Genomic DNA, 9467 nt, shown 5'->3' on the forward strand with positions numbered 1-9467 from the left:
TAGAGTGGCCAGAGTTGAGTAGCATAGTTGTGTAATTGCAACAGAGATAGTATGGCCCATAAAGCCACAAATACTTATTATTTGGCCCTTTACAGAAAAATGTTTCTGTTCTCTGTTGGGGGGAAAATATGTAAGAATGACATACAAAAAGTTGGATAATTTCTGAAAGTAAAGAATAAACTGTTATTTGAAATCAATAATCAATGAAACCTAGTATTCACTAGGAAACTCTAAAGCAGTTATGAAAAAAAGCAGCTACATGCTAAGAAAATATTTTAGAAACTAATATTCATCCCCTCCAGTGGAACTGGATATTTATGCTAATCAAGCAACATACCAGGGGACTGAATTCAAATATTCTTAACCTCTATAACTTTCTAAATATCTATTTACTTCACATTTTCAAAATATACATAAGTCACTCATTCATTAATATTTAAATATTTACCTTCAGAATGTTTTCTTCTGGAATATCATCCAACATTTTATTCTTAAATTAATTTTGTTGAAAATTGAGCTTAAATGCCTGTAATGCACTGTTTTGTCTGGGCATTTTGTTGTGGAGCCAGAAACTTTTGAGGAATGCATTTGTCTTGAGTACCTCAATTTTTATGTGATGAGTACCCTAATGGTTTCTGTGGTTGAGTCCCAAATTCACTGGAAAAGAATGTATTCCATCATTTGTCACTAGGTTTATTCTTTTACATTGAAGGATTAAGTCATTTTTATCCCAAGTTTTCAAGCTAGTATTTTTGTTGTCACCTCTGTAAATGTATTAGGAAGAAAGAAGGGGAAAAAGGTAAAATGCTTATTTCTGTATACTTTTTTAAATTAAAGGACAATCCTAAAAATCTTTATTTATATGGCAATTCCTGGTTTACAAACTACTTTGTAACTAACTAGTTTGAAATTACAAACACGTCATCACAACAACCCTTCAATAAATTAGCTCTCTTTCCAGATGAGGATAAAGAACCTTAGTGTGCAAATAATGTCTTTTATCAAGTTACTAACAAGTTTAGAACTAAGAGAACACTATACCATATATTTTTAAACTATGCCAGCCTTCACATGATAGTGATTGTCTCCAAGTGGAAAGAGTTTGCTTAATTCTTTATACATTTATACATCACTACAAAGTAAATTTTTGAAGTTAAACTATGGTTTATAAATCACAAGGAAAAATGAATATACACAGGGTATATACCTCTTTGATAGATATTTTGTGCTTTTCCTTTGTAGCTAAAAAAGCCTACTAGTCAATCTGTTGTAGTATTTACTAACTACATTAACCTAAATGGAATTGTTTCAACTGATCAGAACATGTTGTTAATGAGGGTAAAATCAGAAGGGTGTTTTCTAAGTAGGCTAGTAGATTTCCAAAGGAAAAAACTAGTACAAGTCACAAATTCTTCCTGAATAATTTTCTTGGAAATATCACCAGTATTATTACAAGAGGGCAATCAATACAATCCATCCCTTGTTTAAGAAAATAATCCAAGAAAAGGTCTAGATTTGCTAGTGACAGGAATAAATCTAGGTTTTATGTGACCTAAAGCTTGTATAATTTGGAAAGTACAGGTAAATAAATTAAGTGCAAAATTAAATGTGAACAAGATAGAATTTAAAAAAAAAAATCACAATTTAAAAAATTAAGTTATACTACAAACCTTACAATAGCCAGGAAAAATATAGCAAGGTTTATTATTTATTAACTGTCTGATACATAGACTTTTTTCCAACATTGATCACCTCCTTTTCCTATGACAACAATTTTGTTTCTTTATTTCAGTAGAGAGTACAGAAGTACAATTTTGTCTTTCCTCTCATGGCTATTCAAATTATTTTTATTAATTATAGTCTAGAAAGGTTTCTTTCAGCTTCACAATTACATAATAGTTCATCTAACATCAGCAACATTTTTACTCAGAAGGTATTCCTGGCCTGGGGACTATCCCTGGGAGAACTACAGTCCTTCCACCTTTGTAGTGTGGCCCACACAGAGATGCTGTCTCAGAAGCCAGTCCAACTCAGCCACGTCCTTAACACCCAACCAGACAACAAAGCCCAAGTTGCAGGGGCTTCTAAGCAGGCAAGCAGCAGTGTCTTCCTTGAATCATTCTTTTTGGAGAAACTATAGGTCCAATAGTCAACAAAGCCCCCAAAGCAAGCTGTTGCTGAGTCCAGGTGGATACGAATGTAGCGGATGACTCTAAGTTAAGATGACACTATAAGGTAAAAGTTGCTGGCTTCTTCTCTGGCCCATGGATGGGGACATGACTTTGAAGGGGACAATGTAAATGAGGCCTTGATGAGTAAGCATCATTAATTTCATGGGAAATTCTCCTCTGCTAATGAATACTGTCATACTTCTTTTGTCATTTAATTCTTTAATTAGCATATTATAATTACACATAATAGTGGAATATACTTTGTGGCACATTATACAAGCACATAACATTATTTCATTCCCCAGTATCTCTATTTTCTTCCTGCCTCCCCCTGATCCCCTTTCTCTACTGGTCTCCTTTATAATTTCATGAGCTCCTTCTGGCCTTTTGTTTTTCTTTTCTCTCTAGCTTCCACATGAGAGAGGAAACATATGGCCCTTTGATTTTTTGAGCCTGGCTTATTTTGCTTAACATAATCCTCCCAAGTTCCATTCATATTCATTTGTAAATGATATAATTTTGTTCTTCTTTATGGCTGAGTAAAATTCCACTCTGTATGTATCCCACATTTTTCTTTATTCATTTGTCTGCTGACAGACACCTAGGCTAGTTCCATAACTTGGCTATTGTAAATTATGCTGCTATCAACATGGGTACGCATGTAACACTACAGTATGCTGATTCTAGTCCTTTTGGATAAATACTTAGGAGTGGTAGAGTTGGATAATATGGTAGTTACATTCCCAGTCTTTTGAGGAAACTCCATGCTGATTTCCATAGTAATTGTACTAATCCTACCAACAGTGTAAAAGTATTCCTTCCCCCCATATCCTCGCCAGAATTTATTATTATTTGTGTTTTTGATGATTGATATTCTAAATAAACCTCCTATACTTTGAATAATCTACTGAACTATACTCAATCACTAACAGTTCACATCAATAGGAAAACAAAATCTCCTTGGACTGCCATAAAACATCATGAAAAATCAATCAAAAATTCATATATATGTAATTTAACATTTTCTAAAATTGATGCTATAAATTCTATAATGCATATTGTTCTAACATACTTTAAGAGAATATGTGTAATAAATTTAAAAAACTATGAAGACCCTACAAATTATTAGACCTAATTATTGGAGAAGTGAGGCTAGAAACACCTCAGAGGGAAGTTAGAACTTTGGTTCAAAGACAAAATCAACTAAGAGAAGAGAAGGTATTGGAGTGGAGAAGCACACTAATACAAAAGAAAAGACAACATGCTAATTTTAAGAGAAAGAAACTAAAATTTTCTTCTCCCTTCACTGAATGCCTGTAAGGACATGGAAACATCTGGTTCACAAGTATTTAAACTAAGGTTTAATTTCAGCAGTTGCAAAGAAGCTTAAAGATCTCAATAGGTTATATATTACAAGAAATGCTAGAGTTCTTCAAGTTGCAAGAGAAAGATGCTAAAGAGCAACATGAGATTATACTTATGAAACTCATTGGCAAAGGTATGTATGTAGATAAAATCAGTACTCATAGGTTTCCACATCTACAGATTCAACCAACCACAGCTCAAAAATATTTTGAAAAAAAATACTGTTTGTCCTGAACAAATACAGACTTTTTCCTTGTTATTGTTTCTTAAACAATATAGTATGACAACTATTTACACAGAATTTATGTTATATTAGCTATTGTATATAATCTAGAGATGATTTAAAGTATAATGAGAATGTCCATAGGTTATATGTAAATACCATATAGAAATTTCTTAAATGCCATTCTGTCTAAAACAGGAGGAAAAGATAAAAGAGGGGAGAAGGGCAATGAGGAGGCGAGGGAAAAGACAAGAATAGAAGACAAATTTTAAGTAGACTCACCTCCAACCACTTTGGCTTCTTGTAGTATTTGATTGAATTTATTCAGAGACAGAATCTTGGCTTCTTAGGAGATGAGAAACTGAAGGTGGTATTTGACTTTCAAGGAAATAGCTCTTATTAAATATAAATAATTTGTTTCAAATCAATAAATGTAAAATATACACAGAAAAATGGCATCAGACACACATTTATTGGCTTATATTTTTTCCACATACCTTATATTCATTTTTTTGTTGTTGTTAAAGGAGCCAACTCTGGATTTATAGCTTCCCAGGCCCAATCTCAAAAGAATAAGAACACAGACAAAAGTAAAATAGGTAGCATTTTTCAAAATAACTATTTCATATTTATTTAACTTAGGAAATGTAAAAACTTGAAGATAAAGGCCTCTTCAATAGCACTTTACTGCGAATTTGCCATAGCCTGCCCTATTGATTTTTATAGATGTCTTTCTCCCTCTTTGTATTTAAGCAAATATAATAAATTCTAATACAGAATCTTATACTTTGTAACATAAAAATTCTAATATTGTATCTTATACTTTGTAACATAAATGCAGTCTACCCCAACTTTTTTATTCTATACTTCAGCAGGAATACATCATAACCCATAACAGATACATACATAATGTGTATGAGAGAGATGAATAGAGGCAGACCAAAAGTGGGTAAGAGAACATAACAAAATTTCACCATCATATCTTATCCTTACTATGTAGGACACATACTGGTATTTTCTATTATACTTTGGTCTCCTCTATTTCTTTCTTTCTTTCTTTTTTTATAAAGACTGGTTATATCCTAGCCCAACTACTGAGTCAAGACAAAAATTTGGAAGACACTAATGTAGTCCTTTCTTTTATCCAGTGTAAGAATCTTATTATATCTGTGACAAATAGTAATCCTAGTCAGAGCTTGAAGGGTTTAGTAATTGAGGAAAATGCACATTTCCTTATGAAGTAGTTCATACTTGTTATTTTTCAAGGTCAACATTCATGCTACTTATAAAAAATATTTTAAGTGGTGGTGAACTTTTTAATTTTTTCTATATTTATATTGGTGCATTATAGTTGTACACAATGGCGGGATGTGTTGGGATGTGTTGTTACATAATCATAGTACATACAATATAACAATATATTTTGGCCAGTATCATTCCCTAGTCCTTCCCCTTTCCCTGCCCTCGTTTTCCTCCATGGTCCCTTTCCTCTTCTCTACTGATCTCCCTTTGATTTTTATAAGATTCTACCCCCTCACCACGCACACACTTTATTTTCCTTTTTCCTCTTTAGCTTCCACATGAGAGAAGACATATGACCCTTGACATTTTGAGTTTGGCTTATTTGGCTTAACATAATGCTCCGAAGTTCCATTCATTTTCCTACAAATGGCATAATTTCATTTTTATTTATGGCTGAATAAAACTCCATTGTGTATATACATCACATTTTCTTTATCCGTTCATCCAGTAATGGAACCTAGGTGGGTTCCATAGTTTGGCTATTGGAACTGTGCTTCTATAAACATGGTTATGCATATTTCACTACAGTATGGTAACTGTAATTCTTCAGGATAAATACTAAGAAATGGTATAGCTCAGTCATATGATGTTTCCATTCCAGTAGGAGTGGTGGAGAATTTTTTTAAATGGTAGGTGATGACCAGATAAATGCTGACTTGTGCCTACCCATTTGAATTTCTAATTTTATATCCATAAAAATGGGAATAATAGGAACTTTATACCTCAAATTACTCTAAAGTGGAAGAAAAAATAATATTAGAACTATATTAATGTCTCTGTGAAAAGACTAAAATAAATTAACAGTATGAGTATTGCTATATATAAAGATCTTTAAAAATTGTAGTTACGTAATATTCTATTAATAATTTTAAGTATCTCCCAAACTTAAATGTATACAGCTATCATGAACCAAATATACTTCCAAATATCTGCCTGCCCATGCCTTCATCCAAAGGGAAGTACAAAGTCAGCAAACACATCTCCCAGTACTCACAATGATAGCTAATTGGTTCAGAAGTGAGAGGCCTACACATAAAGGTAAGTCAAGATTTTAGTGGTCTCACATAAATGACAAAAAGAACCAAAGCCTCCCTTTCCCTAGGATTTAATAAAGAGATACAGAAGGTAGTCAACCAATGACCTTTGAGAGCTAGAACTACAAGATTATGTAGCTGGATGCATGCTTGTAATCCCAGAAGCTTGGGAGGCTGAGGCAGGAGGATCGTGAGTTCAAAGCCAGCCTCAGCAAAAGTGAGGCACTAAGCAACTCAGTGAGACCCTGTCTATAAATAAAATATAAAATAGGGCTGGGGATGTGGCTCAATGGATGAGTGCCCCTTAATTCACTCCCCAGTACCCCCCACCCTCCAAAAAAGATTATGTAAACTCTTAGCAATGGCACTTAGCTCATGTGGAAGTTGAAGCTATAAAGGAAGCAAACTGGATGGGAGTGCCTTAGTCCATTTAGGTTGCTATAACAAAATACCTTTACTGGATACTGGAAATAATAGAAGTTTACTTTTTAAAACTTATGGAGGTTGGGATGTCTTATTAAATCACCAATAGATTAGGTATCTGACAAAAGCTCACTCTCTATTTCACGGATGGCACCTCTTACATGACAGAAGCAAAAAACTCCCTCAGATACATGCACGGTGTGTCACAAATCCCATCCTTGAGGGCAGAACATTCATGACTTAATCACCTCCTACAGGCCCCATCTTTTAAACTAATATCACATTGTTGATTAAGTTTCAACATATGAATTTTCAGGCCATAGAAGAAAGTAAAGAATCAGCAAATGAAGAAAGGCAAAAAATTCCCTAAAAAGAGAAAGAAGAAATTAGAACAAAGCACCAGAAATTTCTGGGCTTCTACTCTACCTAAAGTCTATTTTTTTCCACATTTTTCCTGTGTTCCATGCATACTTATCCCTGTTCCTAAGGCAACATTCTTTAAGTTCCTCCATTCTTTACTACCAAATGTATAGATCACAAAATATATATCTGTTAGAAAAAGAAAAAAAAAAACTTTGCAACATAGGTTACTACTCATTAGAACAAATCTAAGATACTCCATTTTAATGCTAAGTAACCCTTGTAGACAGAAATTCAAACTCTTGTATCAGTCAAGAAATCTCTGCATTTGTATAGTAAAAGAAGATAAAAAAAAACTTTCTACTTTCTTTATAAAGAAAATTTCCAGTTTTCTACAATCCCAGTTCTTGTTTACTGAAATATTTCATCTTACTCATTTTCTTACCTGTTGGCATCAGAGGGCAATCATAACTATCAGAAGCAATACTGATACCTGGATCATTTTTAAGTGGATTAGATGTTAAGGGCTAACTATACCTCTTCTTCTGATTGAACAAAGGTACAGGCAGACAGCCTACACTGAATATAACAATAAATTAGTCCATAACAGAAAAGCAATAAGATCTACTTATATATAATGCACAAATTTAATTTCTACTTCTATATTTTAATGTACTTATTATAGATATATTTCTATACCCTTGAATTTGTTTTCATATTCTTTTAAAAATCCTAAATAGCTTCCTTTGTCTCTCTAAAAAGTACTTTTTTGTTCGACCTTAACATTGCTTTCCTCCTGTTTGGAATTAATTCCCATTTCTTCTCTCATCCCACTTTTTGTTTTCCTTATTTCTCTCATGTGCTTATTTACTACCATTTCAACTGTAGAGAATCCATGATGTATAACAGAGATTAGGAAAAATAAAAATTTCAACCAGGCTTTTCAAAACCCCAACCACTATCTGGATACTACCAGTACATCTTTTAGGGTCATGGTTCTCCAAGTTTAGTTTGACTTAAATTTAATCTAGAATTTTGCTTAACATGCAAGTTCTAATAACATAAACCCATTCTTATAAAATTTTAATTCAACAGATATAGTTTGGAGCCCAAACTCTATGATTTCAACAAGCACCCTCAGTGTCTGTAATGATATTTCTTATAGGTAATTTTAAGAATGCCTTAGAGAGAAACAATATCTAATCCAAATGAGAAAAAAAAAATCTCTACTTCCTCTAGACAGCAGAACTAGGATCTCAAGTCAGGCCAGAATTCATAATGTATAAACTTTAAAACCTATAAGGAAACTCAGAGGAAAAGAGGTCCAAAAAGTTTATTTCTTCAAAAAGAATCACTGGAAGAACTCAGATAGGACCCAGGCTTCTTAAATCTCAGTTCAGATCTCTAGCCACTATTGTCTAGCTGCACTAAAGGAGAATTCTGAGTCTAAAAACTCTCTGATGAAATATTAAATTATGTGAACTCTTGAGTCAGACTACTGCATAATAATTATGTATTTGAATCACAACTTCAAAGTATAAACATGGGCAATTTCTTTAAACTCTTTGTGCCAACATGACACAAACTGAGAGGCAGAGTAACATAATTATCAGCTTTAGAGCCAGATTCCTAGGTTTACATCCTGGTTCTACCGTTTAATAGATTTCTTGTTTAACCACTTTGTGTCTTAGTTTCTTATAGGAAAAACAAGGACAATAATAACAACTATCTTAGAGAGTTGGTGGAAGAATTAAATGAATTATGTTAATGTCTGGAAATGTTCACCATAAATAATTGTTATCATTATCTTCATTGTGGATCATACTCATCCCCTGGTTCTCACCATTCTTGCCCTATACTTATATTACCTAATAAGTTAGGAAAACAGAAATGATAGCTGTTAGGAAACATATGTACTTCTGGAAATATTTTTACCAAATCAATCATGAATATAATTAAAAATAGATCCATTGTTTTCATCTTAAAAAGCATAGAATAACTCAAGCTCCTAAGATCTGCAGAAGAACACCACAGTGAATGTAAATTTTTATTTTACTCCCACTCTGCCACTAAATACTTTTGGTTGAGTAAGTTTTATTTCACCCCCTTGACCTAAAAAGAAAAGAAGTAAGACTCAAAGTTTCATCTTTCTTAAAGTTCCTTCCAAAATGTTTCACCTACAAACTATACAAGCTTTATATGGCATATACAAATAAAGAGGCTTCAAAAATAAACTTGTTCCATACCTGCTGTACTTCAAGTTGAATTTTCATTTAAGTTTCTCTTCATTTTCTTTTATACCAGTCTATTAAGGTTCCTTTTGCATTCTAAATTCACAAAGTGAAGTTGTTTAACCAAACCTTCCAAGAAATAACTTTGTAACTCATATTGTATCAACAACAAAATAAATTCCCAGCTTACTAATTATGGAAATTATATTTGAAAACTACACTGAAACCTGATACTGTAAACATTTTAGAGAGTCCTTTGCTTCTGAGTGTTTACAACAAATCTTATTTTTCCAGCACTGTTCAAAATAAGCTGATTGGGGTGAATATAACCTTGCTCCCTAATATATGCATATTTTTA

At 32.9% G+C, this 9467-nt stretch overlaps 1 pseudogene; it reads right to left on the reverse strand.

Moving 5' to 3' along the window:
- Positions 1-436: 436 nt before the first annotated feature.
- Positions 437-9167, reverse strand: LOC124094170 (spermatogenesis-associated protein 22-like; annotated as a pseudogene).
- Between the last annotated feature and the right edge of the window lie 300 nt (positions 9168-9467).

This window comes from Marmota monax, unplaced genomic scaffold (assembly GCF_021218885.2).
Source record: "Marmota monax isolate L192 unplaced genomic scaffold, Marmota_monax_Labrador192_F-V1.1 WCK01_AAM20220418_F8-fsc01550, whole genome shotgun sequence".
Taxonomy (NCBI): domain Eukaryota; kingdom Metazoa; phylum Chordata; class Mammalia; order Rodentia; family Sciuridae; genus Marmota; species Marmota monax.